The sequence below is a fragment of the Microtus ochrogaster genome, chromosome 7, assembly GCF_000317375.1.
Source record: "Microtus ochrogaster isolate Prairie Vole_2 chromosome 7, MicOch1.0, whole genome shotgun sequence".
Lineage (NCBI taxonomy): Eukaryota > Metazoa > Chordata > Mammalia > Rodentia > Cricetidae > Microtus > Microtus ochrogaster.
Genome location: NC_022014.1, coordinates 51,112,720 through 51,140,472, shown reverse-complemented (window position 1 = coordinate 51,140,472; position 27,753 = coordinate 51,112,720). Strand labels below are relative to the sequence as shown.

The following is a 27,753-nucleotide window of genomic DNA, read 5'->3' as shown; positions in this document are numbered from 1 at the left end:
CAATAATAAAGTGACTGCAGCTGAGAGACATGAACTCTAACTCCATCTCCGTCTCTGGCCCTTCCTAACTTTTTCTTAAAATTTCAGTTGCTGGGGGAAGCAGTATTTTTAGCATTTCCAGTTCCGTTCTCCCGAGTTGTCCTCTCCACCTGATTCGTGGTCCATTTCTGCCGCAACTAAAAATAATACAATTATTTTCCTCAGACACTTCGGATCGTTTTTTGCTCTGAAGTTGTGCAGGTAGCATGGCACTGACGGTCACATTTTGCATGCTGTGACAACTGTGTGAAGGTGACAGGAAAGAGGAAGACCCTGGGACCAGAATGCCCCCTATGTTGGTGCAGTTGTAATTTTCGTTTTCCTAGGTGGCATTCCCTCAAGATGTTCTGGGTACTTTCTGCTGTATTTTGTGGTCTACCTTTGACATTTTCTCTTTTCTATCACAAAACAGGAGGGAAAAAAAAATCTCAAAATACAAGAGCTTCTAAATGGAAGCTAACTATATCTAATAACCCAGAAGCTACCTACATCTAAGAAATCAAAGTAAAGTTTTCAAGTTAATGTTCCACAAAAACAAGTTAAAGCGGAGCATTTGGTGTGAGGTTTTTGTTTGTTTGTAGTTCTTTTTCTTCATCTTCCTTGTCTTCTTGGCATTAACATTTAAATCACATGCCTCTCTCTCTCCTTTTCTCCTTCCTTTCTCTGTTCTTGTCTTCCCATTTTCTTGCCAGATTTTAAAACTGTTTTTATGTTCCAGATGGGGGCTGCTGTAAATATTAGAATTCACTGCAGGTCAGGACTTATTATTCAATTGCGGTGGAGCCTTTTTAACACAGTTAAGTTACTACCTTGGAATGCACTGTGGGCATGTGAGCAAGCATGCGTGTGTATGAATATTGAGGCCTATGTGGTCAGGCACACCCATACATCTGAGGTCACGGCACAGCAATTATAAAGCCAGACAACCAGAGACTGTCCAATACAAATAGCCTTCAGCCTTCATCTTACATAGAGAAACCCAAGCCCAGGGAGATGATTCATCCAGAGTTGCAAAGACAGTTAATGCCACAGTTCGTGCTGGCGAAAGCCTTCTGGGGCCTCTCTCTTTTCTGTGTGCTCACTGTATTGTAGTATATTCTGGGAAGGCGATATCACCCAGCCTTCAGAGGAGCCGGGCAGAACCTTCCCTCTCCTCTAACTAACTGTCCCACCTGTAGGCTCTGGTCAGCTTGCTTACTCTCTCTAAGCCTTGTTTTCTTCAACTGTAGATTGAAAGTAATAGTTGGATCTACTTTGTAGAGATGGTCTCTGAGTTACTGGGGTAATCTGTATGCTTCATTGACAACAGTGCCTATAAATCATTTAAGTTTCTTTGTTGTTTTAGTGGAGCAAAACCCAGACCCTTTTATTTTTTTATCAGAATTGTGTCCCTAGATATTTTCTGCTGCCTAATAAAGGCAATTCAAACACAGGAAACTATCTCAAAATTTAGTTGGAGCGATAAACGAGCCATCTGGCTTCTCTTCGTTTGTTCCCAAACAGAAGACTGGAGGCTTTTCTCCAGTTAACTTTTAGCAAAGGCAAACATCAAAAACCAAAGCCGCTGTGAGTCACGAGGAGAGCCAAGAGCCATTCGGAGAATTAGGTGTCCCCCCAGCACTAAGAACTCAGAACAGTAGTTCCGTGGAGAGGTCATTGATAGTTGTGCTGCCCATGCGCAGAAACACCTCTATCCCCACGGGCCAGCAACACGTGAAATCCCCATGCTGAGCAAGAAATTCAGAGAAAACAGCTGCTGCAAATCTGAAAGAATTGGACGTCTGTTTGTGCATTTAGAGGCAGTGGCACCCAGTGCTTAATGAAGCTGCGTTCAGCTTCCTCTGAGAAAAACAAAAGATGGAGTTCAAGTAGTTCTTAATTTTGAGTGGTTTACAAATGTTTAAGTTCTTAAAGACAGGAAAACTCAAGGGGAAAACAAGCTCACAAAATTTTATTTTTTTAATTTTTATGCGGTGAGTGTGTGGGTGGGGGTACTGTATGGTAGCCAGTACAGAGTGGGGGGGAGGGGTACCCAGTATGGCATCCAGTAAGCGCTCAAAGGACCTAAGTGTTTACTAGTGTTTGGTTTGCAAAGATTGGTAGAGCTCCTTCCTCAGTCTCCTCTTACAACTTTTCACCCTCATCAATCAGTTCTTGAATTGCCTTTGATTGCAACAGAGAGAAGCCAGAATTAGCCAAAAGAAATAGAGGGGCAATGTACTAAATCACCAACTGTATGCATGCAGTCCTGAAAGCATGAGAAGAGCGAGCAGAATGCTCTCGACTCCCTTCTTTCTGCCCGCCTAGGGTTCTCTTGGTTTGGGTTCATCTTTGCTCCCTCCATCGGTATCACACTCATCGTGTAGAATTAGCAAGGGATTGAGAACAATAGAAGACACACCAAAGTGCTAGGCAAGGTCTGGGGAAGCAGATCAGTGGGTAAGAACTCTTCCTGTAGAAGTATGAGGTGCTGAGTTCAAATGCATACAGCCTACAAAAAATTCAGGCATGGTCCCCATATGTCTATTCCCCCAGTGCCTGCAGTTGGGCAGGGAAATCTCTGGGGCTGTTGTCAGCTAGCCTAACTTCAGGTTCAGGTGGGGACCCTGTCTCAGTGGAGTAAAGGAGAAGGATAGAGCAGGACAATAAATAACATCCTCCCATAGCCTCTGCATCCATACACTCCATACTCTACACACACACACACACACACACACACACACACACACACACACACACTATGCACATGTACACAAAACAAAACAGAAAAATGATAAAGTGATAATCTATGAAAATTCCAAGAGAACAACCTCATACTTTGATGTCTTCTCTACAAAAAAACTCCTGGAGGAGTATGAGGCAATATTTAATCAAGAGATGGAAAAATAATTTTATCAGGTTCAAGCCAATACAACTGAATTCAACTTCATTTAATGAGTAGCAGATTATTGAAAGAGTAGACTAATGGCCTCTTTCATTTGAGGGTTCATTTTGCAAATGGTTTCCAGTGAGGAGGCACACAACCTGTTTGGATCTTCAGAATAGACGGCGCAAATACAGGGCCACTATTCAATGGCCAAAGGCAAAGTAATCAATTGACGTTGAAGAGAAACTTTCGAGTAAGAATTTGGGACAACTTATGGATCAGTGACAACAATGATTTCTCACAATGATTCCCACACATTGTGAGAATATCTTTATTGATAAGATATACTGTCTAAGCTGAAGTCACTTCCAGTTTTAGTAATTCAGTTCTGCACATGGAGCAGAGGGAACAAGATCAGTCACTACCTTCAGAAGGAACTGGTACTTGGTTGAATAAAACATACTTCTAATAGCAATTCATTTAACAGCATGGAGAAAATACTGGTATAGTTGAATAATCAGTCAATACATTTTTTTCTTTCCCACTATAAAACATTGGTCAATTCTTTGAAATTTCTTTCTGGTCCATAATTTCTCCTAATGTTATAGCTTACTGAAAGTAAGCTCTTGAAATACTATGCTTTTATTTGGAAATAAAATTTATTGATCAATAAAAATGGTCCAGACTCCATGATAGCCAGCAATGAAAAAGAACCATGTTTGAAAAATCCAAAACATCCCTTGTCTCTATTTTTACAATACCAGTACTACTTGGAGCAAAACCAAACTGTGGAGTGCAGGAACTCCAAGTGAAATATAAACCACATGAATAACAACATCCCAGCCTCAGAGACCTAACTCCTGGATCTGGCAATTGGCCCAGAGAATAAAGTGTTTCCTATGCAAGCCTGAGGACCTGAGTTCAGATCCACTACCCATGGAAAAGCTGTTTTGTGGAGGCAGAGACAGGTGGATCCTGAGGGCTCATTGACCAGGCATCTAGTTGAAATATTGGGTTGGTGAGATTCAGTGAGAGATCCTATCTTACAAAATAAAATAGAGAAATGATTGAGGAAGACATTCCAATCTTAACCTCTGACCCACCCCTGCATGGGTAAATGCACCCACTCATATGCATCATGCACACACACACATACACACACACACACACACACACACACACACACACACACACACGCATGCATGCATGCAAGTATCTCACTCCAAAACCTAGACATTGTAAACTAAAAATGTCAAAGACAGAAAATTAATCATTCATTGTATATCTCTTTGCAGTTTTTAAAAGAATTTCATACATGAGTGCTTTATCTACATCATTGCTACGCACTCTCTCCCTCGCCAACTCCTCCCATGATCCCCTGACTCTCTTGCAAGTTTATGAGCTCTTCTTTTTAAATTATTATTGTTACAGGCACACACATGTATGCATGTATATATAAATACAACATTCTGAGTCCATGTGGTGTTGGGCATATGCGTTTGTGTTTAAGGCTGATTGCTTGGGAGTGGATACTCTCTAGGGATAGTTATCTCTAGTGAACACTGCTTCTTTCCTCCTAGCAGTTTCTTATTGCCTGAGAGTGGGACCTTGTGAGATTTTTACCCTCTTTGCAGACATGTCAATTAGCCGTGCAACTGGTAGATGGGTGATGGAAATAATACAAATGCACAATGGAATTCTGTTATGCTGTAAAGAAAAACAAAATCATAATATTTGCAAGTAAATGGGTAGAACTAGAAAATACTATAGTGAATGAGGGAACCCAGATCCAGAAAGACAAATATCACCGTGTATTTCAAAGCCTTTTAAAGACAATAGATACATGACAGAGACCACACTGGGTAAAGTCATAACTCACAATGAGTCTGAGATTAAACAGTTGGTGCGGAAGTGTCCACAACTTCTCTAATAATATACAAATATAGCGGTGAAAATATTATATGACACTTCATAGTCTATTTGAAAAGAAAAGAACTTCCCAAAAATTAAAAATAAATTAAATCTCACAAATCTGCTGACTGCAAAATTTCTTTTTTTGGGTTTGAAATTTGGCAAACCTTTATTATTCCCCTCTCAAAAAATATTGACCTGCATATCCATGCATACTGTAGTGTGATTCACAATAGTTGGAATATGACATCGGTCTAGGTGCTCATACACCTAAAGAGACAAAGAAAATGGGCTTTATTCAGCCATAGAAGAGAACAGGATTATATCATTTACTGGGGTCACTACCTTCTTAATAAGGTGTATGTGTGCGTGTGTATGTGTGTGTGCACAAGTGTGTGTGACTTAGACACGTTCTTCCTGACCCATCATCACCATCAGTGGCAGCCCTCATGTGTCATCAAAATGTAGTCTATTTTTGAGCTAGCTCATTAGTTGGTATTTACATGTGTTTAGAATGTAAGTATGCTTTGATAGAAAGAGTCTATATTCAAACCGAACTAACATCCACTCTTAATTTCCCAAGGGTTTAATTACCACAATTTAATCATATGATTTATTTTAGGGGTTACATTTAAAAGCTTGAATTCATCGTTGCAGCTATGTTATTTAGAAGTTTACTTCTTCCATAAGATGATACCTAATGCCACTTCAAAGAGTCCTTCCTTACAGCTAAGTGGATCCAGATGGCCAGATCCACTCCTCTGGGATTTGCATCACTTCCTGTCTCTTTGTCTCTAGACACTCAGCAAGCACTTTCCCCACTCAGCCATCTCTCTGGTCCAGGAGTAGGCTTTCTAAGACTTGGCTCTTTACTCAATGTTGGTCTCATACTATGAGCTGTTCAAATGCTTTCATTTTTCTTTGGGTAGTATGGCTTTCCCAACAATTGTATTAAGCCAGCTATTCTTTTCCTATTGCAAAGCCATGGTTCCTTTGTTAGTTATTTCTCTTCCTTGTGGTTTTGTTTATGGCTCTCTACTCTGTTCTCCAGTCTTATGTGTCTGTTTTAAATATTAATATCATTCTATTTTGGTTACAACAACTTTGCAATATAATTTAAAGTCAGTACATTTGGTGCTCTCAGCTTTGTTCCTCTTGCTGAAGACTGTTATGGGAGCTAAGAAGATGAATCAGTAGGTTAAATATGTGCTTATAAGCATGAGGACCTGAGTTCAATTTCCAGCACTGACATGTCATGATGCACACATGGAATTCCAGTGCTGGGAGTAGACACAGGAAGATCCCTGGGATTTCCTGGTCAGGCAGCCTAGTTTAGATAGAGAGATCTGGGCTAAGTGAAAGACTATGCCTCAAAAAAAAAAGGCAACTGATATCAATATCTGGCCGCTACATATATACGTGCACACTTGCAAGCACACACAAAGATATAGATAGATAGATAGATAGATAGATAGATAGATAGATAGATAGATAGATAGATAGATAGATGGAACTGTATTAGCTATTGGGAGTCTTTTCTGGTTCTAAACAAATTTAAGTCTATCTTTCCTATTTTTATGAAAAAGTTCATTTAGTTTTGATGGAGAGTATTAGAGAATATAGATATTTTAGCAATGTTAACTTTTCAAGTCCATGAACACAGGGGCATGTTTCTTCCATATTTGTGTTGTCTTAACCTTGTTTAAATCAAGGACTTATACTTTTAAATGTACAAATCTTGTATGTCTGTGTGTTGATTTATTTATTCCTAGGATTCTGTTCTTTTCAACACAATTAAAGATGGACATATCCTTCTTCCTTTCTTTTTCTCTTTTCTTCCATTTTAGGCAACTCATTGCTTTTTGTATAATTGGAATTAAATTTTCCATGTTGATTTTGTATATTAAAACTTTAATGAATATGTTCATTAGTCATACCAGTTTCTTGAAGGTGTCTTTGGGATTGTCTATTGATACAACCATTTTGTCCATGGAGATAAATTTCTTCTTTTCTGATTTGCACTCCTGCTTTCTGTTTCATTTTGTTTTTATAACCACCCTGGCTAGGATCCTTCTAACCAACAAGGAGATAAAATACAAAATATTTAGGGAACTTACACTGTTAGATAAGAACTCCCCCAAACAATCCCATTTAGAAATGAGTGGAAGACTTGAGCAGAGGCGTGGCTAAAGTAGACAAATGACCAACAGATACATTAGAGCATGCGCTACATGACTAACCCCCAGGGAAGTGCAACTGAAAATCACGAGTTTCTACTTCCCACATACTAGAAAGGCAGTCAGAAAAAGACAAAAGATAGCATTGGGGTCCCAAGGGAAGTCTGTGCATTGCTGGTGGAGACATAGACCGATAGAGTCATTGTGTAAGACAGCAAAAGGAATAGGACCAAATCCAACACTTCCAGATCTGTGTATACATCTAGCAAAAACCAAATCAGGACTTTCAAGAGATACTTAAACACCTATGTTCTTGACAACATCATTTGCTACAGTCCAGATATGAAAATCTAAAATCTCTCAATAGATTAATAGATAGGCAAATGAGATGGTTTGAATAAACATCACTCAAACATGCCTGAGTTAGTCTTGATCCCCATCCTATAGTGCCATCTAATGGTGGTACAATCTTTAAGATGCAGGGCCTAATGGAAGAAAGTTGCATCATTGGTGGCCTCCAAGGGGATTCTGGGATGCCAGCCTCTTCCTTTCTTTGTCTCTTTTGCCTGCTGGTTTTCTTTAAATAAAGAGCCTCATCCTTTACTTTGGACTCCCACCATGCTATACTACTTTACCATAGTCCCTAAAGCATGGGGAAATGAATACTGGACTCTAAAACCTCTAAAACCTCTAAAGCCTCTAAAACCATGGGTCAAGCCAGGTGTGTTAGCACGTATCTGCAGCCCCAGCACTTCTAGAGATTGAAGCAGAAGGATTGCTTGAGCCTTAAATTCAACAGTAGACTAGACAATATAGACACTGTCTTTACAAACAAGAAAGTAAACCAAAAAACTCAGCAAAGGAACCGCTCCTAATGTTACCTTAAATATCTCAAGTATTTTGTCACAGTAGCAGAGAGTGGACACTATATTGACTGTTACATGATAGAAGAAGAAATGACAGAGCTGGGATCTACCCATAGAAGTGGTGTCCACAGTGAGAGTTCTGGAGGATTACAATTTTAAAACAAAATAGCATTTTTAGAGTAGTTAATTTTAATCAAGTTAATGTTAAATTTTTATTAACCTTTTTATTTGCATTAGGTTCTGTCTAATGACATATTTACCAACCAGTGTAACACTCATTTAACTCTAATATCTTGTCTTTGTTAATTAAATCTCAGAAGATAGAAAATTCAAATCACCTTATTAATTAATATAACCCTGATGCCTTGACTATTGAATCTTTGAAGCTCAGCAGTACAGTGACCTTCCTCCAGACTAACCACTTGTTTCTGCTTAATTCATTTTATATTGTTATTAAATCTGTTTTGTTCCTAAGGGCTCTGTTGCATGTAATTCTAGGACACTTCAAATGCCTTGTCATTAGTTCAATGTTCATGCTGTTACAATTCCTTGGGACGTCAAGAAGTACGAATCAAGGGTTCCAAAATGAAAGAAAAGATGCCTCAGTGTTCAGTAGAAGAAAATCAGGATGCCCTGATCTTGGCTGCATTTTATACATATTTTAACAGAAGCCAAGAGGAACAGCATGTGCCAATGAAAAGATGAGTTATATTAATGGAGCATTTTAATGGTAGATTTGGGGTTTATATTGGTAATATAAACAATAGAATTCTCATTGGAATTTTTACTTAATGAGGGACAGTAACAAGTCTATAGCAGCCAATGCATCAGATCATGGCCTCAGGAAGTATATAATGCATCATCTTAGCATGTCATCTAGAACGCATCTTTAGCCCTGAATGCTCAGAGCATTTTACCCCTCAAATCTTGTTTTCCACAGCCCTCCTCAGATCCTTTAATTTTATTTTTCAGAAAATTTGGTTTTACTGAATCTTATAATTTGTAACTAAAATTGGAGGCATGGAGCCTTTCTTTATCAGCATAGTATTTACATATAACCACAGCAGCCAATGGTTACTCAATGCCCAGTGTGTGCTAGGTATGCTAATTATATCAACTGGCTTTGCAAAGTCTCATATGGGGCCACCTCAAGGGTTGGCACAATTTTCTGTGCAAGCCAGATAATATATATGTTAGGCTTCCAGACAGTAACGTCTCTGTCATAATGACCACATTCAACTATTACAGCATTTAAGCATCTGGAAAGAAAACATAAATGAACAGCATGCCTTGTTTTGATGTAATTGTTTTGATGTAATTGTATCTATAGACATCTACACTTAATTCCATATATTTCACATCATAAAATATTATTTTTCTGTTGATCTATTTTAGTTATTGTAATATGTGAAAGTCATTGTTTTTAAAGATTTTATTTTATTTTATCTTTTAATTTTGAGATTATAATATATTTCTACTATTTCTGTCTTCCCTTTTCTTTCTTCAAACTCTCCCACATTGTTTTATCTTTTAGATTATGTGTACATCTCTCCATATTGGGGTTTACATACACATGCAGGTAATCAGAGAACTGGAAGGGAGTTAAGTGGGTATAAGGTTGGTCTACAAACCTTCAAGTTATAAAAGAAGGAAAGAGAATGGGGGAAAGAATAAGGGGAAGAGTAACAAAGTTATATATCAAGCATTAATCACCCCCCGCCTCACTATCCCTGGTTTTGCTTTAGTAATTTCCTTTCTTCATGATCAACCACACACCAAAATATTAAATGAAAAATTATAGAAATAAGTATATTTAGATCATATGTTACATGTAGTTCTGCGTAGGATGAAATTTCATAGCATTCAGGTTTAATGCAGTATATTATTCATTGAATTTTGTTATTGTGAACATCTTGCTGTTCCTATTTGTATGTTAAACTTCATCATGGGCCTGCCTAAGTAGGAAAGAACACAGTGGGAACTGTCTTATCGGTGCTTCAAGGCATGTCCTCCAGAAGGTAAGGTAGGTTACTGTGCATGGATTAAGGACACACTGCTCAGAGGAAATGAATTGTGGAAAATGTTAGAAAAAGGGAAATAAATTCACAGTGGAAGATAATAATTGTCCAGGATTTTGTAATCAAATGAAATTGCTAGATATAAAAAAATTACGGATGCTTAGTGAATTGATCAGTGAGAGTTCAGTGCTAAAGTTAAATAAAACATTGCTATCATCCTATCTAAGGATTAGGGATCATTAAGGAAGAAGGGGATGAAAGACTACCTGGGCGATAAGAAGAGCTGTGAACTGTTGTCTCCTGGGCGCAACAGACAATGCAGCCATCACCTCACTACAGCTGTGGCTGGAATAGTTCTACACACAACTGGGGCTATCAACAGTCAATCATGGATTCAAGAGAGCCTGCCACGGTATTTCCTGATAAACTATGATGTATAGATGGGCTTTGGAGGAGGGACAGCCATTGTCTTCAGTTGTGTACCCACTGAGGCATCCACCAGGCTTAAATGGAGAGCTTAAAACACATCATCACATGCATGGGCAATGCTGGTAAAAACAAAGAAACATGAATCTATGAAAGGACCTGGGAGGGTATAGTCAGTGTGGGTGAAAGGGAGATTAGAGAAAGCATCACCGGGGGAGGTCACAGGAAGCAGAATGCACATTATAAATGCCCAAGAAAATCCAATAAAAGTTACATGCATAAAAAACAGTAGTCATTCCAACAGAGTCTGTGTGAAAAATGGAACTGCATAATTCTGTTTCTTGGGTTGTTCACCTGGCGATGATGAATAAGACAGTGATACTAATTCCAATTAATTTTTCCAGCCTGCTCTTCACCTCCTACTATGTTAAGTATTATTCTTGTGTTATGTAATCCTTACTTACAAAAGTCCGATGATTTAAGCATTGGACTTCTGTTTATATGTGAGGAAATTGAAGTACAGAGAGGTTAAACCAATATCCCAAACCACAGATTGGAATAGCGGATAAAAGACAAGAGTCCCATTCAGCTCAGGCCTAGCTGATAACACAATCTATATCTTTAATTGCTATGTGAGATGGCTTCTCATTCCTATTAATGAATATAAAATTGAAGTAGAGTGGTGTCATGATTTAATATTTTATACAAGTAATGGCCTAATGGTATTTTAATAGCGCTTTATAATCTATAAAATGCATTTGCACAGGCAACGTTTCACTTGATTTCAACAACCCCATATGGTGCTTAAAGGTTGTCTTTCTGCAGGTATATGAAACAAAGATATTCGTATTCAAAGAAGGCAAATGATTCATTGGAGATCACAGAACTACCCAATACCACCTCTATCTATGTATCTAGGAACATGTATTATTCATTATACAAATATATTGGGGACAAGTGATCCCTTACTAACCTCCATGTATACAACTGAAAACTGGGGTCAGAATTCTAACTTCCTAGACCTGTGGTCCACATTCAATCAGTTATTCTGCATGTATAATAGCATGAATGCAATTCTAGGAAAATATAGTGAACTCTCACTAATCAATTCCCTGAGAATCCATAATTTTTTAAATCAGGCAATTTCCTTTGACCACAAAACCCTGAACAGTTGTTATCTGCCTAGTTGTATCAAGTTGACAAGCAAGACTGGCCATCACAACTCTTAAGCGTACTGCTTGCTAATTTCAAGTAATCACTAAACATGGAGTCAGGCAGAGACACAGTCAATCAATTCTGACAGGTAAGAACTGCCTCCAGTTAAGAACAGTGTTTACCAACTTTCTGTGAGAGCAAAACCATTGACCGATGGTTAAATCAGACAGCTCTAATACAGAAACAACATAAAAGAGATTTCTGCTGTGTGGAGTAGTGTACTGCATAAAACAGCTACAGAGCTTCTCGATTCTGTGCATCTATCTATGTATCTATGTGTCTATGTATCTATGTATCTATGTATCTATGTTTCTATGTATCTATCTATCTATCATCTATCTATCTATCTACCTATCTATCATCTATCTATATCTATCTATCTATCTATCTATCTATCTATCTATCTATCTATCTATCTATCTATCTATCTATCTATGTATCTATCTATCTAATCTACATCTCTCTACTACTATTTATCTAACAAGAATATCTGTCTATATTTTATAATTATATCTATCTCTTCTATCATTTTTTATTAGTCTCTTTATCTACATTACCTATTTACCTCTTTCCTACCATTATACAGTTATTTAACTACCTCATTATCTAAATCTATCTATCTACCTATCTAAGCTATCTATCTATCTATCTATCTATCGTCTATCATCTATCTATCTATCTATCTATCTATCTATCTATCTATCTATCTATCTATCTACCTATCTACCTAGATATACAGAACAAATACAACTGGGCCATAGTTTAAGGTCACCATAGAATTCCCTATCATAAAATTCTATAATCTGTGATTATAAAGAACACATTTTTCCATTTCATGATTTTTTTAGAAAAGAGTTATTCCTACATATTTACATCATATTTTTTTAGAAATAATTGGATGTCTGTTCCATGTAATACAGGGAAAAAGAGATACATGGAAAAAATACAGGAGCATAGTTAACAGGAGACAGGATTAAACCACGTCTGCTTGTGCTGAATAACATCACTGCCATACAGTGACAGCAAGTTTTTCATGGTGTGGCTTATGGATCTAGCCTTGAGAAAACTCATATGAAGTGCCAGACTTTAACACCACAGGGAAGCTAGTCTCAAGCAGGGAGAGGGAGGTAGCAGGTGTCTGAGCTACAGAGAAAGGAAAACACTTCTTAGAAAAAAAACACTTTATAGCTAGTACAGCACAAGGTAATTAAGACACGAACTCATCTCAAGTAGTAGCTTTAACACAGCCCTGGCTTTATCTAACACATTTACTTTGCATGCTCCTTGGGGCTTTTGCTAATGCTGTTCCCCTAGTGGAAGTTACTCAGTTCCTCTTTTTTGCCATATTACCTGGAAGTCGAAGTGGGACTTTTAACTTGAAAGGTTCATCTCTAGCCACTCAAATTTTTTTTTTGTCTTCTTGTTTACTTCTAAGAGCCTCTTAATTTGGGGGCTGTGGAGATTGTCTCATGCTTTAGAGCAATTCTTGCTTTTGCAAAATATCTGACTTCTGATCTCAGAATCCATATGGTGGCTCACATCTGTAGCTCAAGTTCCAGGGAATCCAATGCTCTCTTCTGGTCACCACAGGCACAAGGATTGCACATGGTGCACAGCTATGCATGCCAGCAAACACTTACATATAAAATTAAAAACATATTCATTAAAAGACCCAAATGTGTTTGGGTCACTTGCTATGAAACAGAATTTTCAGGAAAGATGCAGCATTGTCACTCACTCATTTTAATGTTGAATTGCACAGTGTTTCAAACGTGTGTTCTCACAAAACCTATTTATCCATCCACAATTTTTAATGAGTAACTACAGACCGCAAGCTAGAAGGATGATAGAGTATGAAAACACTAGAAAACTTTCTTCCCAGGTCAATTTTGGTTTTACTTGCAGAACATATCTAATGTAAATGTTTTATAGTTATTAAGACAGTAGCAAGAAAAGGGTCAGATAATAACCCATTCTTAGATTCAGTGAGGTTTAAATCATCATACAATAGCAGGCAACCAGCTCACAAAATCGCTGGTGCCTTGGCAGGGAGCTGCATATGTGTTTTCGTACCAGCTTGCAGGAGCTAAGGATGGTGAAAGGGACCCTGACTTCCAGATGTCAAGGAACCTCTGTCTGATTACTTCTGATCTCAGAGAGTCAACAGCAGCTGCTGCAGCTGTTCCAGTGTTACAAGCCCTGCCTCTAAGTAAGGTCACTTTTCAAGAGACTTACAGGGCAAGTGATCCAAAACTTTAGTTTTCAACAGAATGACAATAAGATACACAATTGAATGAGAATCTTAGCCAATTCCAAAGAGTAAGTCAATAAAGAAGGTATCATTGCTAACTAATATCTGATGATGAGTCAATTGGAAAAAGACTTTAAAAACTGATTTTTAAAAATTGGGGGAATTTAAGAAAGATAACAGACAAAGTTAACAAAATACGTATGAAAAGAAAGGAACCACTAAACAGAAAATTTAAAAATAAACCAACATGATACTGTGGAATTTAAAAGCATAATAGTTGAAATGAAACATTTGATTGAGGAATTCAAAGACAGATTTGAGCAGGCAGAAGAAAGGGTCAGCACATTTGATAAAACAGAGTAATAGAAAATACCAAGTTTTAGTGGCCAGAGAAGAAAAAGAAAAGACTAGAGAAAAGTGAAATGAGGCTCAGAGACCCTTGGAAATACCAGCAGGCAGATTAATACATACACTCTATGAGACCCTGAAGGAAAGTATGGAAGAAAGAGACAGAGAGGTCATCTGAAAACAATAAGAGCTGATCACACTATTCATAAAACACTAGAATATAAATATCCAAAAGCTCATTGAGTTTCCAGATAAGCCCAAAGACACACATGGAGATACACTGCAGTCAAAGTGTATACCACATACGAGATGACATACCACAGACCTAAGAATCCAATGATCATTAGAAAGATCACAAGATTTCTCAGCAAAAACTTCAGATACCAAGGAGCAGCAGTTTATACACTGCATCCCAAGCTACAAGTCTGTTTCTTTGTTTTTACATTGTTTATTTTGAATCACAGAGAATAAAATACTAAAAGTTTTAGCACTGTCAACTAAGAAAATTCCAAAAGTGACGAGTAAGGGTCGTATGTTTTATAGACATATAAAGCTTTTCAAGACAAACAGAAACCAAAGACGTCATTATCAATGGAGCATCTTCCATAGGCATAGGAAAGTGAGGACCATAGAAGAAAAGACAGGGCACTGAATCGTAACATAGAAAGTATGGGAAAGAACTGCAATCTAGTAAAGTTAAATGCACAGAAAATCATACATTTTAGTTTTTCTACCCTACATTTTGTTTTCTATATAACTGAGAATATGAATGCATCAATAATATCAATTGATGTTTCCTGATACACAATGTAAAAGCATCATTTTGTGCCATCAACAAGTACAAAAGGTGGGTGGGGCTCTGAAAAGAACAGAACTGTATGTTTGTGAAGGTGACTGCATATAAACTCAGATTTGAAAGCCATAAATTGAGATTATTAATAGAAACCCCAGGATTACTGGTCAGTAATTCCTTTCATGCAATTACTTTAAAAATAAATGGCTTAACTTCTCCAATCAAAACATCAAAGTTTAATAGATTTATCAAGTGATCCTATGTATAAAAGAATCACTCAAGATTGAAAGGCATCAATATAACAAACATAAAATATTTTAACATAAGGTCACAGGCAAGAGCAATGTGGCTCAATAGTTAAGAGCCCCTTTGCTCTTGCAAAAAACCCAGTTTCAACACTTGGACCCCACAAAGTAGCCTATAAACACCTGTAACTTCAGTTCTAAGGCATCTAAAACCATGTTTTGACAACTATGGACAATAGGCATTCATATAGCATACATACATACACCTAGACAAAACATTTATACATATTAAATAAAATAAACATGTCTAAACTCCTTAAAATAATGTCATATATATATATACAAATAAAGAGCAAAGTTAAATGAACATTAAAAAATGTATTTTAGTTAAAAAATATACATCAGAAAATGACATTATAAATAAATAAAATTTTTTTTTGATTTTAGAGACAGAGTTTCTCTGTGTAATAGTTCTGGCTGTCCTAGAATTAGCTCTGTAGCCCAGGCCAGCCTTGAACTCACAGAGATTCTCCTGCCTCTGCCTCACAAGTGCTGGTTTAGAAGACATCCACTACCACCACCCAATACAAGTTTTTATACAGGAAAAAAAAATTACTGCAACCAGCAATGTATGTACTAAAGCTAGCTCTTGAAAATATAAAAACAAGGAACTGATAGGACCGAAGAAAGAGGTAGTTATAATAGTTGAAGATTTAAATAACCCATTGCCAATAGTATCCAGAGCAGGAATACCCATGAGCAAGGAAATAAGGGATTTTAATAACATAAGCTATGCCCTGAATATGATTTGTTTCCTTGGCCCCCAAACCAGGGTTGTACAAAGAGGTAATCAAACAATGAGGGATGGTCCCAATTGCAGATTGAATACAATCTCTAACAAATTTCCAAAGACTTATTTCTAATTAAGTGGAAAACAAGGGATCTTTAGGAGAGAAAACCATCCTGACCAATAATGAAACTAAGACCTTATAACTTCTGATTTTAAGCCTCATAGTCAAACTAAAATAACGTGTACAGTATTGCACTGGCATGAATACAGACATATAGAAAAATGAATTATGGGGCAATCCAAAAATAACTCCTTGTATGCATGTCAAATGATCTTCAAGTGGAAAAGCCAGCTTCCCAACAGATGGTTCTGGGAAAACAGGGCATCCACATGTAGAAGAATTAAATGGACCTCTTTTTACTCAATATCATAAAGGAAAATTAATCCCAAATGTATTAGAGACTTAAAGGTAATAACCAAGACTGTACAACTCTTGGACATATAGAATGTAAAAGAACACCTAAAACACAATAATATCATGTAAGGAGATTTTAAAGATTTTAAAGCCTTACAAACACTCCAATGAACACTCTTCCTCTGAAAAAGATACACAAATGGCCAGTGATCGTATTTGAAAAACTGCTAAGCATCATTAATGATTAGAGAAATACAAATCAAAATGACAAGAAGTCGCCTCAGCTCCTAGGAGGGTAATTACAATAGACAAGTATTGGTGAAGATGTATTATTAGTACCTAGTTTGTATTCTTTGTGCTCTGCTGATGGGAATATAAAATGGTGCAGCCACTGTGGAAGGAAGCATGACAGTTCCTTTAAAATTAAAACAAGGAATTATGACTTGTTACAGTAATTCCTTTTTGGGTATATGATTAAATATATAAGTGAAAACAGAGTCTCAAGGAGATAACTGTAAGTCAATATTGACAGTGTTGTTTACATTAACAAAACCATGGAAGTGATCCAGTGTCTATCAAAAAGTAAGTGGTTAAGAACTTGTAGTAATTGATTCACAGAACTATTGAAATAGGCAGCAGTATGGATGAACTGTAGGACATTTGGATAAATGAAATGAGGCAGTTACAAGTAAATATAGCTCTATTCATATGAGATGTTACATAGTCAAAATCATGGAAACACAAATTAAAAATGTGGTTATCAGAACCCGGGGAAGTAGAAGAATCATTATTAAAAGGGTACAGACTTGAGATGTTCACGATGAAGAGAGGTGGATGGTGGTAATGGATACACAGCACGAACGAACACAGCATCACCTAGATGTACACTTATGGGTAAGACAGAACCCAGAAAACATCCCCTTAAATGAACTTAGTCCCCAAAGAGAGCCACTGCAGGATTTCTCTAACAAGTGAAAGCTCGGACAATTTAGATGGAACCAGAGTTGATAAGAGATTGCCAGGCTGAGGGATGCCTTGGGATTGGGTAGACAGTGGCTACGGCTTAGGCAAACTCTAGGGCCACACTGCCATTATCTTAGAAACACACTGTTTCCTAAGCATCTAGAAGCATGCTGAAGTGTTTCTACTCTAAGTGAGGATTTAAGACACTAGATATGATGATGACACATTCAACAATGTGTGTCTTAGTTAATCTCCTTGCCTCTCTTCGAACGCATCCTCCTGTTACCTCTGATGCCCCAGTAATCTCCCTCCCCACCCCTTTCTGTGCCTTTTCCTTTTTCTCACATCCCTTTGCCCCACCCATTCCTTCTTTATTATCTATTTATGCCCTCTCTGGACTCCTTTTCTAATTCTTTAGGCTTTACTTACATTTATATCAATACAGACTGAGAACAACATATGAGTGAGAACACATGTTTCTGAATTTGAGTCGCCTTACTAAATATTCTACTATCCTCAATCCACCCATTTCCCCACAAATTTTATTTTTTCTCACCTCAGAATAAAACCCCATTGTATATGTGTATCATGTGTTCTTTATTTATTCACCAGTTGATAAATATCTAGACTGTTTTCATTTATTTGTTACCATGAACGGAACAACAATAAATATTGTGTACAGATATCTCAATAGTAAGACATGGAGTCCTTTGGGTATATGCCCAGAAGTGTTACCATTAGTGGGATATTTTTCTTGACTAATGTTTTGTAGCAAGACTTTTTAAACTTTTCCCACTTGCACCTCCCTTTGGCATGAGAAATTTTTACATGATCTCAGATACACAGGTATGTAAAGTAGGTAGACAAGCATTTACTGATAATAAATCATAGAGGAATTCATTTCAAAACAAAAAATTAGGCATAGAATTTTTCACTGAAGACAAAAACAAATTTGAGTGCTGAGCTGGATCTCTGCAATAACTCCAAAATACTAATTTGACAGTTATATTCTAAGAAGGATAATAGAAAAATATTAGGAGTGTTTTCTGTAATTAAGACATCAAATTTCCGGAAGAGCAGAAAACTCATGTACAGTAAAACACTTAAGTTTATAATAAACAAATTCTTGAATCTGAGCCAAGGTGTGTCAGGCAGTGTTTAATGGTGTTCTATGTGATGATGCCACAAAGCGTACATACTGTATGCTCAGAACAAACCTGCAGTGAGACACACAAAGAAACATGGGTAAGTGCTACCTGAAATACCTTGGATTCATTATGCATTTGATTTTGAATCTTTTTTTTTTTGGATATTGCACTTTCAGAAACCTTTTGCTATTATTAAGTTTCTGGAGCTATCCATACCTAGTTCTACAGCCCCATGAGGCAATATCAAAGTATAGAACATCTTTTTTTTAAAGATCCCACTCGCAAAAGGAATAAAGCAAACTCATAAGGACTCATTTTAATCATTGTAACCTGTAGTGGCATTTCAATTGTGCTTTAATATATAAAGATTGCCTGAAGATCTGAGAGTAAAATAATCCAATTGGTTTGCCTTATAGACAAGATTATGGTAACTCACACCTTTAGTCCTAGTTGCCATCTAGTTGCCAGAAATCTGGTTGTGCACGCCTTTAATCCCAGCCCTAAAGAGGAATACAAGATGGCAGAAGAGGACTATAAGAAGCTCTCAGATGCAGTCTCCTTCTGACATCCAGGAGGCAGGATCACCATTTCAGACTGAGGTTGAGGTAAGAGCCAGTGACTGGCTGTTTTGCTTTTCGGATCTTCAGGCTGAATCCCAATTTCAGACCATGAGCTTTTATTAATCATGCTTCATTTGGCCCCCAACAAGGCGTGTGTTACCATAATCTGATCTGTAAGGCTAACCAGATGGACTGTTTTACTCTCAGATCTTCAGGCAATCCTTATACAATTGAAAGGACACTACATTTTTCCTTTTTGTCTAAAATAAAAGGAAGGCTGTAACTAATATAAGAAAACTATATACAATAAGTACAACGACTATATACAATATATACAGGCATATCAACATGTCTAGTCCATTTGTATTTGACAAATTCAGAGAAAATATTTCATATCTATCCTACCTTGGTCAGTCCAAAGTCTTATAGATAATTTACTTTCTATCATAACTTGCCTTCTATGTTTAGTAAACTATAACTATAGCTATCTAATCTTCAATGCCCTCAGAGATCCAAGAAGAAAATAATATTAACTGAGTAATCAGGAAGTGCAAGCTAGTGACTTCCAAAAAATGTGAATAATGACAGAAACAGCTGGTTGCCTAGACAGTCACCCAAAGTTCCTCTGCAATGTTGGGGCATTCATCTTCAGCCTATAGGCTTAAAATATTCAACAGACTTTTCTGTGAAGCAGGATACTTTATGTCCTGCCTGTCTAATTAGGACAGCATAATGTCAACAGTCAAAGCAGGGACATTTTGTTGCCCAGTGGCTTACTTTTACCACAAAGATAGTAAACTCCGTGTGGAGTTTCCTTGATGCCCATTGTCTTCTCTGAAGTAGATTGGTGCTGCTAGGAGCAGACATGTCTCATCATAAAAAAGAACTTAGGTTATTAAAACATCTTAAATGCCATATTCTATAGATCTCTGAAGTGTTTGCAGATGACCCATCTATCTAAATTATATTTGTTTGACCTTGAAAACATACCTAATATGTAAAATATACAAGTTTGATTATACTAGGTGATTAACTACTGTAACCTGATCAAATAATGTGCCTCATATCAACACAATGCCCAATCCTGCACTAGGAGATCACGGAAGCAAATGCTTCTTTCTACATTATACCATTTCTACAGTATAAAAGTCGATGTAAAGAAAGAGGTGGGCAGAGTAAAAAAGTGGGACCGACGAGGCCAGGCAGAAAAAGCAAGGGGTAACATTCCTACAGTCAAAACTGAAGTACAAGTTTAAGCCAAATATTGAATGCCTGGTAAAGTCATGGGGAGAAGTAAGCTAATGATATTTTTATTTTAAAGTTCAAATTTCTCTTGGACTCATCTCTAGGGAAGAACTGAAGATGCTCATTTTGAGCTTGAGGCCCACGAAGCTCTGTGAGCTTGTCATTGTTGCTCTACACTGGCTGAGCTGACAGTTCAGTTCAGCCTCGGTAGTAAAAACTCTTGTGTTTTTCTTTTTAGATAAAACCTGAAGATAACAATGTTCTTGGGGATACTGAATAACACTGCTTGTAAAATACAAGCTCCCAGAATACATAACAGAGATCAGAAAGGCTGACAAATGAAGTTCCATTCAGGTAGGCAAAGAAATGCTTCTTCCTTTGTACGATTTGCTGGAAACTGAAAAGAGCAATGCCAGGACAAGTGAACTGCAGGCACTCTCTCCGGCCCACTGTGCCAACATTTCAAATGTCAAGTGGCAGACTTAGAACTAGTGGGTTCTGTGAGTCTTTGACAACTGTTCATATGTTCAAAAAAAAAAAAAAAAAGAATCTGGTGGCAGGAAGCTCCCAGGAGTTACACCCAAATGTCTTCAAACTAGTTTAAGCTAATGTAACTTTCCTGTGTACTTTTACATACAAAAGTTGTTCTGAAGCTATTGTAATTTGCCTTCTATGGCTGTGCTAAAGAGCATAGCTAAAACCCAGAGGAATACCCCACCCTCTAGGACCTCCATAGTGGGGCAAAACCCCAGGCCCCTCCACCAAATGCCTTGGCTTCTCTAGCCAGTCAGCATGAGAGTTTCCTGCAGGTGGGCTGCTCAAATATCCACTCCCATTCACCAGACCCTGCAAGCTACTGGCCCCATCCAACCCCCAAACTCACCTATCCTCCTGAATCCTCCATGGAACTCTGAAACACAGCTTGCTACAACACAGAGAGGGCCAAGAGTGAATAGCCAGCTATTACATGAGGGCCTGCTTGTTGGGGTTTCTGTCCTGCATGGTACCCACAGTCATTAGGTCCCAAAGAATCACACAGAATGTCTACATAACTTATAAAACTGATTGTCCCATTAGCTCAGGTTTTGTATTAGCTCTTATAACATATATTAACCCATTATTTTTATCTATGTTAGCCACATGGCTTGGTACCCTTTTTAGCAAGGCAGGTCACATCCTGCTTTTTCCATGGTCTGGGCAGACTGGGGAAAGAGCTTCCTTCTTCCCAGAATACTCCTGTTCTCACTGCCCTGCCTCTACTTCCTTTTGGGTTGTTCCTCCTATACTTCCTGCCTGACTACTGGGCCAATCAGTGTTTATTTAAAATATAATTGACAGAATACAGACAATACTTCCAGACCAAACAACCACCTGGTGGAACCTCAATAGTGGGGCAAAACCCTGGGCCCCTCCCCCACCTGCATCAGCTTATCTAGCCAGCCAGCAGGAGAGTTTCCTGTTGAGAGGACCAAGAGAAAAACTCTAAAGCACAAGCTGTGGCTGCACAGAGTGGACTAAGAGAGAGAACCAGAAGAGAAGACCAAGAAAGCAGTCTAAGGGAGACCTCAGTGGTTCCCTGAGACACAGACATTGACAGTACAGAGAACAAGAACAATTCCCAATGACTCAGCCAGTCACTGAAAAGATTGGACCAAGACATAAAGACATTGCTAGCATAAGGGTAGGCACCAATACAAGAATTCATCCAACAATCTAAAAAGCAACATGATAACACCAGAACCCAGTGTTCACACAATAGGAAGACTTGATCACCCAAAACCAGAAGAAGCAGAAAACAATTTTAAATGTAACTTTATGAAGATAATGGAGACTTTTAAAGAATAAATTAAAAAACTCTTTTAATAAAATGGACACAAACAAAAAATTGGAATAAATTAACAAATCCCTCAAAGAAACCCAAGAAAACCAAGAAAAAACATTCAAACAGGTGAAGAAAACAGTTTGAGACTTGAAGACTGAAATAACAGCAATAAAGAAAACACAAACTGAGGGAATTCTGGATATGGAAAATCTGGGTAAATGAACAGAAACTATGGAGACAAGTATAACCAACAGAATACAATAGATAGAAGAGAGATTCTCAGGTGTTGAAGATACTATAGAGGAAATCAATTCATTGGCCAAAGAAAACACTAAATCCAACAAATTCTTAACACAAAATATCCAGGAAATCTGGGACACCATGAAAAGACCAAGCCTAAGAATAATATGGATAGAAGAAGGAGAACTCCAGCTCAAAGGCACAGAAAATATATTCAACAAAATCATAAAAGAAAAGTTTTCCCATCCTAAAGAAGAATATATCTATGAAGATACAAGAATATTATAGAACATCAAATAGACTGGACCAAAAAAAGTCTCTTGCTATATAATAATCAAAACACAAAACATACAGAATAAAGAAAGAACATTAAGAGCTGCAAAGAAAAAAGCTCAAATAACATATAAAGGTAGACCTATCAGGATTACACCTGACTTCTCAATGGAAATCGTGAAAGTCAGAAGGTCCTGAGCAGATGTGCAGTAGACACTAAAAGACCACAGATGCAAGCCCAAACTACTATACCCAGCAAAGCTTTTAACCATCATTAATGGAGAAAACAAGATATTTCATGAAGAAACCAGATTTAAACAATAAATATCCAAAAACCCAGCCCTGTAAAAAGTACTAGAAGGAAAACCCCAACCCAAGGAAGGTAACTGCACCCACAAAAATATAGGAAAGAGATAACCTCTCACCAGCAAAACCCAAAAAAGGAAACACACAACCACTACCACCAAAAAATAAGAGGAATTAACAACCACTTAATCATTAATATCTCTTAATATTAATGGACTCAATTTACCTATAATGTCAAGTTGACAAAAACTAACCAGAACAAAGTTCTGAGATCATATGGTGAGGATTTTATGCTATCGATTCTCACAAAATACTTTGGAGAATTTATTCTAGTTCAATATAGGCATACAAATAAAGATACTCATCATCACTCTATGTGGCCTAGGTGCAGTGCTTTGCACTTGACACATGGTTTCTCTCTCAAAAACAAGACCAGTGGAGGAAATGCACGTCTGTGAGGTTAAGGCAAATTCATGACCTCTCCTAACCATGTTGAGATTTAATCACCAATGAAAACTACCAGCAGGTGAAATGTTGCATGGGTTAGAGTAGCCCCAGTCCCTCTCTTCTTTACTTATCTTTGCCTCTCCATCACTGACAATGCAGGAAACCATCTCTGGCCATGGTGGGCAACCTGATATTTGCATTCTCACCCTCTAGAACTATATAAGCAGGCACATTTCTGCTACCGACAGATTACCTTTATTTAGGTATTCTGTTCCAGGAGCACAAAGGCACAGTTACAGATTATCACTGTGTTTACGTTGTGGTGTGAAAGTCCTTTCCTACCATGGTACAGCAGGAAAGTCACAAGACAAACCCTCCTAACTTAAGGAGCTCCATCTATCTATCTATCTGTCTGTCTGCCTGTCTGCCTGCCTGTCTGTCTGTCTATCCTTCTTTCTCTTTTTTTTGCACACTCAGTATTCAGCACATTATATGAGATATAGACATTTTATCCTATGACAGGCTTGTGGTGTATTGACTTACTTAACTGTATGTGGAAGGAAGTGTTCTTCGCTTGTTTAAACTGTGCCAGGCTAAGCAGTGATGTTCAGTAGGTGTGATTACCTACATTCTCATTTTATACTGGGTTTATCAGAACGCAACCCTACTATAAATTGAGGTGTATACATATATGTGAGTATGTCTGTGCATACACATATATGTATGCATGTATACAAGTACATAATGTATATGTACATAGAGATAAGAATTTATATGCTGTGAATGTTTTTCAGAAATGAAGCTACATTTTAAAGTAACTAACATATGTAAAGCTACTGACTTGGTAAGATGCAAATCCTGAGCCAAACCTATGTGACTGAGACCCGCCACCTCTATCATTGCCTTCCTTCCTGACATTATGTCTCAGCTCTTTACTTCATTTCTCCCACACAGATTCCAATTCCCACAGTCTCTTCTTGTTTCATCTCTTCAGTGTTTGTCTCATTTTGAGCCCTCCCTTTGATGATTATTATTTATGGTTAACTTCATTGAATTTGAGATCAAGCAGAAGACAGGTCTCAGTGTTGCTCAGAAGACTTAACTGAGGGAGGAAGAGTCACTTTGAGTGTGGGCCGCATTATCCACAGACTGGAGTCTCGAGGTGGCTAAAGGGGGAAGGGTCTAGTCAGTTGAGCATCAGCAATCCTCTCTATGCTTCCCAGTGTAGACATGACATGACCATCTACCTCAAACCCCTACCTTGCCTTCTCCCCACATTGAACTGCACCACAAACTTGAAACCCCTCAGGAATTTCCGAAGATGCTCCAATGGGTTACCCCAAATTAGGATTATTATTTAAGTATGCTTTTGCTTATCTGTGGTGGTATATCTAATAAAAATGACACACATTTTAAAATAATTTTTATTAGTCTTTTTGTATATAATGTGTGGTCCATGATGACTCTTTGTTCACTGTGGCACAGAGAGTCAAAGGATGGACATTCTTGCCTCAGACTATCAGCCAAAAACCCTAATCATTTGTTCGCTCTCTTCTTCCACATCAGATAAATGGCCACCAGGTCCTCCAAAATATCTCATACATTTTATTCTCAAGATTTTTCTGTTTTAAAATATTTTAGCTTAAACTTACTAAACATTTTTGCTTATTACGCTAATAGCTAAGGCACGAACATACATTATAGCCTAGGCTTACACAGGATCAGGAACACCCACATCAGTCTTTCTCCTCCATATTCTGTCTTACTAGAACTTCAGGGTAATATTCCATATAAGACAGTTATCTCTGTGATCCAGTGCTTTCTAGAAGACTCATAATGTTGTTTCAAAGTTAATGCTTATTTGTCAAAAAAGAGTACACACTAAAATAATGATTAAAAAATAAGTATAGTAAATGCATAAGCCAGTTACAATAACTTATAAATATTATCAAACATGTACTTTGTAAAATTGCATGTTATACTTTCATGACTGGCAGAACCCTGGGGTTGTTTACATTAGCATCAAAAAATGCAACTTAGCAACAGAACAACATCTCTAAGTGATGTTTATTTTTCAGCTGAATTCCAATCTTAAGGAACCACTCCTTGTCTATACAGGCTGCAGTAAACCAAAATGTCTACACGCACAATAAAACACATAATGACTTGCTATATCAAGGCAAGACTACAGATCTACAGTGTGACTTCTATAGACAGGACCTAGAAACTGTCTTCAATCAGTCAGGAAATCACCATGCATATTTGAGTTAGGGGATAATGGAGGACAAAGCAACCATGTTCAGATGGGAATACTACAATGATCATGATATACAACACAGGTTAAGAACCACATGAGGTCAGCAGTGGTCTTAATGGCAAGAGATGCTTGGCACAATTTCTATTTCACAGGGAAGGATTGGGAATATTGTAAGGAAGAGTAATTGGAAAGACATGGAAGGGTCCTAAAACAGTAAAGGAGAGAGACAAAAGCATGGAGATATGTCTAATACAATTCTCTGTGAGAATTGTCTGGTTGTAATGTTGAATAAGAGCCAAAAACAACCAAAAAAAGCCAACTCAGTTTTTGCTGTTCAAGTATCATTTATGAATGAAAATGGCATATTGCTCTTTCTTCAAGTCTGGTACCAATTATGTGATCTTGAGAGACTGCAGAGTCATGAATATTAACCTACTCTCTAAAATGTGTCTTCTAATTAGCTAACTGTCCCAGCTATGCGTGACATTCTCAGGGGAACCATTTAGGGCTCACTGGCTTGCAGAGTTATTATTACACATAAGGGAAGGTGCTCCTTTTCATCATCATAACAACATTGATTTTAACTACCTGGCATCGTTTGTGCTGCACAGCAAACCCAGCGAAGAGCTTCAGCCAGTAGCACCATGTACAGGAATCTCCCTAAATAATTCATTTCCTTACTTAAGACAGTTATTAGCTAGCTATTTGTATAACAAATAAACATATTTCAAATTGCACTATTCAACTGAATCTTTCAGTTGTTGGACAGATAAGCATGCTTCTTTTCATTTCTGAAATAAGGAAAATGTTTTCTTCCTCACTGAAAGAATTTTTAAGTGTGTCTATAAGAGAGATATTAATAATTAAAGTAAAAGATAAAAGAGTCCTTGGCCCAAACCGGTAATTATTCAATTAAGTATCAAACAACACCCAAGCATATCACAGCTACTTGAGTCAATTGCTTTGTTCATGCTACAAGGCAATTAAACACTCCCAGCTGTTTTACAATTTGCCTTGCATTACCATGGAAGAAAGTTTTTCTTAACCAGGTCGACTAAAATTAGGCATCGAAGCTATTCATTCACTTTCTCATTCATTTACTTAGTAAAGTCATTTGAGTGCCTACTACCAATGGGGGATTGAGCTGTGTGAGCTAATATGATCCATTATGTAAAATCTTTCCTCTGATACAGGAAGCATGGCTCGGGAAGGGAGAAGGTAAACAGTAAAGTGTGATTTTCCTTGCTTTGCAAAGTAAAGGAAGGGGGAGCAAATTAAAATCTAATATGCACTTCCTGTGCAAGCAAACGTGGATACCCTGCCTCCTTTTAAAGGGTAGTCTTCTTGTTAAGTGGGGAATCCACCTCTTTCGTGTTTCTAGTTTACACAGTTTGAGGTTGACGTCTCACCTTGATGCCAGAAGTGGTCCCAAGACCCTGCACTTTCTAATTAGCATATTCCCTCCGCTAATGATTAGTTTATGTTGAGGATTATTTATCTTTTGTTTATATGCTGTCTTTTTATCTTTTTCTGTGTTCTCTCTCTCTCTCTCTCTCTCTCTCTCTCTCTCTCTCTCTCTCTGTGTGTGTGTGTGTGTGTGTGTATACCATAATCGTGTCAAATTGATTTTCTTATTCTATCATTCTGGTACCAGAATCAAGTCTAGTTTGTCAGGAATGGTAGCAATCACCTATAAGCCCCATGCTGTATCCCCACTAGCTAGATACTTGAGCCCCATTAATAAACTTTAGCACATCAAATTTAAGTTGGAACTACTGAACAATAACAACAACAAAAAACTTTGCTGAAATTCTAGCTTTGTAAAAACAGAAGTGTGAAAATTATTCTTGAAATTAGTCTGCCTATCCTGAGACAGTTTAAAATTGAATAAGGAAACAAACATGGTATGCTGACATATAACATGTTTATGATCTCAGAAGATATAGTTCCTGTATGAACATATGCCATGACCAACTTAACTTCTAGAATTAAGCTAAACAGCTTCATCCCATACATATAATCCTTTTCTCCACCTGGAGTCTCTCTCTCTCTCTCTCTCTCTCTCTCTCTCTCTCTCTCTCTCTCTCTCTCTCTCTCTCTCACACACACACACACACACACACACACACACA

The 27,753-nt window shown here is 37.6% G+C and overlaps 1 protein-coding gene across 1 annotated transcript in view; it reads right to left on the bottom strand.

The window, feature by feature from the left end:
- Sgcd (sarcoglycan delta) overlaps window positions 1–27,753 on the bottom strand; it is a 542,538-nt gene that overhangs the window by 392,396 nt on the left and 122,389 nt on the right. The window lies entirely within an intron of this gene.